General features: G+C 58.0%; 2 non-coding genes and 1 pseudogene across 2 annotated transcripts; all 3 read right to left on the bottom strand.

Annotated features, from left to right (window-relative positions):
* The window catches only part of LOC124771540, a 4,222-nt pseudogene extending 3,880 nt beyond the window's left edge, over positions 1-342 (bottom strand).
* A 188-nt stretch (positions 343-530) lies between these two features.
* LOC124771810 lies at positions 531-685 on the bottom strand. The gene has a single exon (XR_007013520.1). It is a non-coding gene; the product is annotated as a 5.8S ribosomal RNA (ribosomal RNA).
* A 352-nt stretch (positions 686-1,037) lies between these two features.
* On the bottom strand, positions 1,038-2,946 carry LOC124771351. Its single transcript, XR_007013367.1, has one exon. It is a non-coding gene; the product is annotated as a small subunit ribosomal RNA (ribosomal RNA).
* Positions 2,947-4,077: the final 1,131 nt, after the last annotated feature.

The following is a 4,077-nucleotide window of genomic DNA, read 5'->3' as shown; positions in this document are numbered from 1 at the left end:
GTCATATTTAGTCTCAGATGGAGTTTACCACCCACTTGGAGCTGCACTCTCAAGCAACCCGACTCGAAGGAGAGGTCCCGCCGACGCTCGCACCGGCCGCTACGGGCCTGGCACCCTCTACGGGCCGTGGCCTCATTCAAGTTGGACTTGGGCTCGGCGCGAGGCGTCGGGGTAGTGGACCCTCCCAAACACCACATGCCACGACAGGCGGCAGCCTGCGGGGTTCGGTGCTGGACTCTTCCCTGTTCGCTCGCCGCTACTGGGGGAATCCTTGTTAGTTTCTTTTCCTCCGCTTAGTAATATGCTTAAATTCAGCGGGTAGTCTCGCCTGCTCTGAGGTCGTTGTACGAGGTGTCGCACGCCACACCGCCAGCCGGCTGTGCACGCTACCGAGAAAGTACCGGTATGCGAACCGCCAGGCGACGGGCGCGCATCGCACGTTTGAGGAGACGCGGCCGGCCCCACAGGCGGCCGCGACACTCCCAGGTCTGCGAAGCGGGGCAAACGCCGCGCGCTTCAGTATACGTAGCCGACCCTCAGCCAGACGTGGCCCGGGAACGGAATCCATGGACCGCAATGTGCGTTCGAAACGTCGATGTTCATGTGTCCTGCAGTTCACATGTCGACGCGCAATTTGCTGCGTTCTTCATCGACCCACGAGCCGAGTGATCCACCGTCCTGGGTGATCTTTTCTCAAGTTTCCGCCGTCTCTTTCGAGACGGTCGCATAGGCGGGAGTGAGGCGTGTGGCGGCCCCTGTTCCAGCGTTCTGTGTCCAACGGCCTCACGGCCGACGGGCGTCGTACGGCTCCACACCGGAGCGGACAGGCACTCGGGCGAAAGTCATTCAAAACCGGCGCCAGGCGCCAGGTGCCGCAGGCCAGCCGCTCCAGCGCTTCAGGGCTCGTACCACACAACATTGCCGCTAGTTTTGAGAGGCACGCGTGGTTCCGCACGCGGCGCACGGCTACTGCGAGCCGTACAGGTAGCGTGTTGCGCGACACGACACGCACATCGAAAGACATGCAGTCTAGTCGGTAATGATCCTTCCGCAGGTTCACCTACGGAAACCTTGTTACGACTTTTACTTCCTCTAAATGATCAAGTTTGGTCATCTTTCCGGTAGCATCGGCAACGACAGAGTCAATGCCGCGTACCAGTCCGAAGACCTCACTAAATCATTCAATCGGTAGTAGCGACGGGCGGTGTGTACAAAGGGCAGGGACGTAATCAACGCGAGCTTATGACTCGCGCTTACTGGGAATTCCTCGTTCATGGGGAACAATTGCAAGCCCCAATCCCTAGCACGAAGGAGGTTCAGCGGGTTACCCCGACCTTTCGGCCTAGGAAGACACGCTGATTCCTTCAGTGTAGCGCGCGTGCGGCCCAGAACATCTAAGGGCATCACAGACCTGTTATTGCTCAATCTCGTGCGGCTAGAAGCCGCCTGTCCCTCTAAGAAGAAAAGTAATCGCTGACAGCACGAAGGATGTCACGCGACTAGTTAGCAGGCTAGAGTCTCGTTCGTTATCGGAATTAACCAGACAAATCGCTCCACCAACTAAGAACGGCCATGCACCACCACCCACCGAATCAAGAAAGAGCTATCAATCTGTCAATCCTTCCGGTGTCCGGGCCTGGTGAGGTTTCCCGTGTTGAGTCAAATTAAGCCGCAGGCTCCACTCCTGGTGGTGCCCTTCCGTCAATTCCTTTAAGTTTCAGCTTTGCAACCATACTTCCCCCGGAACCCAAAAGCTTTGGTTTCCCGGAGGCTGCCCGCCGAGTCATCGGAGGAACTGCGGCGGATCGCTGGCTGGCATCGTTTATGGTTAGAACTAGGGCGGTATCTGATCGCCTTCGAACCTCTAACTTTCGTTCTTGATTAATGAAAACATACTTGGCAAATGCTTTCGCTTCTGTTCGTCTTGCGACGATCCAAGAATTTCACCTCTAACGTCGCAATACGAATGCCCCCGCCTGTCCCTATTAATCATTACCTCGGGTTCCGAAAACCAACAAAATAGAACCGAGGTCCTATTCCATTATTCCATGCACACAGTATTCAGGCGGGCTTGCCTGCTTTAAGCACTCTAATTTGTTCAAAGTAAACGTGCCGGCCCACCGAGACACTCAATAAAGAGCACCCTGGTAGGATTTCAACGGGGTCCGCCTCGGGACGCACGAGCACGCACGGGGCGGTCGCACGCCTTCGGCTCGCCCCACCGGCAGGACGTCCCACGATACATGCCAGTTAAACACCGACGGGCGGTGAACCAACAGCGTGGGACACAAATCCAACTACGAGCTTTTTAACCGCAACAACTTTAATATAAGCTATTGGAGCTGGAATTACCGCGGCTGCTGGCACCAGACTTGCCCTCCAATAGATACTCGTTAAAGGATTTAAAGTGTACTCATTCCGATTACGGGGCCTCGGATGAGTCCCGTATCGTTATTTTTCGTCACTACCTCCCCGTGCCGGGAGTGGGTAATTTGCGCGCCTGCTGCCTTCCTTGGATGTGGTAGCCGTTTCTCAGGCTCCCTCTCCGGAATCGAACCCTGATTCCCCGTTACCCGTTACAACCATGGTAGGCGCAGAACCTACCATCGACAGTTGATAAGGCAGACATTTGAAAGATGCGTCGCCGGTACGAGGACCGTGCGATCAGCCCAAAGTTATTCAGAGTCACCAAGGCAAACGGACCGGACGAGCCGACCGATTGGTTTTGATCTAATAAAAGCGTCCCTTCCATCTCTGGTCGGGACTCTGTTTGCATGTATTAGCTCTAGAATTACCACAGTTATCCAAGTAACGTGGGTACGATCTAAGGAACCATAACTGATTTAATGAGCCATTCGCGGTTTCACCTTAATGCGGCTTGTACTGAGACATGCATGGCTTAATCTTTGAGACAAGCATATGACTACTGGCAGGATCAACCAGGGAGCTGCGTCAACTAGAGCTGAGCAGCCGGCCGCCCGGGAGTGTGTCCCGGGGGCCCGCGCGAACACGCAAGCGTCCGCTCAATCATTCTGCAAACAGGAGGAGGCTGAGCTCCCCTGCACAATACACCTCGAAACCCTCTCAGGTCCCGGCGGCGCGCAGCGCCGTCCCAAGTACTTGGTCGGGTTCGAGAGAGGCGCAATCGCCCGGAGTTAGGCGAGTAGACGCTTTCGGTGCGACCACCCGTGCTCCCAACTGAGCTTGCCGCTGCCGACAGAGGCCCGGGAGCGTGCTGTCGTGGCATTGCCGGCGGGAGACAACACGCGCCACCTACGGTGACCGGCAGCTCCAACGCCAGCGCCACAGAAGGACAAAAGCCCCACTTGGGTGCCGAAGCGAACTCTCCCAGCACAGCGCACACGCCAACACATCCGCACAGCTGCGATACAAACCACCAGCGAGAACCGCTGGGGCGACCGAGCAGCAGACGGCGTCGCGGCGCCGAGCGCCGGGCGGCGGCGCATCCTCAACGCACACAGTCCTCAATCGGACCAGCACACTGCAGATGTCCACCGCGCTTCGCACCGGGCCCGCGAGGACCTACTTTGGCCGCACGGCGCCGCGCGCAGGGTGCGCCGGCGCGCAGCTGCGACGCCTGCCGCGTCCGTCGGCCGGCGCGCCTGCCACTGGCCGCCCCCACCAGCCGGCTGTAGCGCGTGCGCCCACGCACCGCGCGGCCAGCACGCCGGGAGGCGCCCCCTCACCGGCCGGGGACGGTCCCACCCAGCCACCGCCGCGTATCGCTTCACACCCAGATGCCGTTCAGTTTCGTCGGCATGGTGGGTATCGCTGGAACAACCGGTTAGTACCTCAACCTATCGTCGCCATCACCGATTCACCCCTAGCGAGAACAACCGCACCACAACGGGTTACCATTTCTTCATTTGCGTAACTTCACCAGAAAACGTAGGCGTCCATCGCCATTTGCAACTTCAACCATTATTGCATGCCTGTGTCAGGTGTCACGCCACACTACGTCTGCCCACATACACGCAACAAAATGTGCACGCCTAGACAATACGTGGAAGGTGGCCCCCGTACGTATGCGATGTCCATTGCTCGAACGACTGTCAA

This window comes from Schistocerca piceifrons, unplaced genomic scaffold, assembly GCF_021461385.2.
Source record: "Schistocerca piceifrons isolate TAMUIC-IGC-003096 unplaced genomic scaffold, iqSchPice1.1 HiC_scaffold_936, whole genome shotgun sequence".
Taxonomy (NCBI): Eukaryota; Metazoa; Arthropoda; class Insecta; order Orthoptera; family Acrididae; genus Schistocerca; species Schistocerca piceifrons.
Note: the sequence above shows the minus strand (reverse complement) of the source record. Positions and strands in the feature narration are given on the sequence as shown.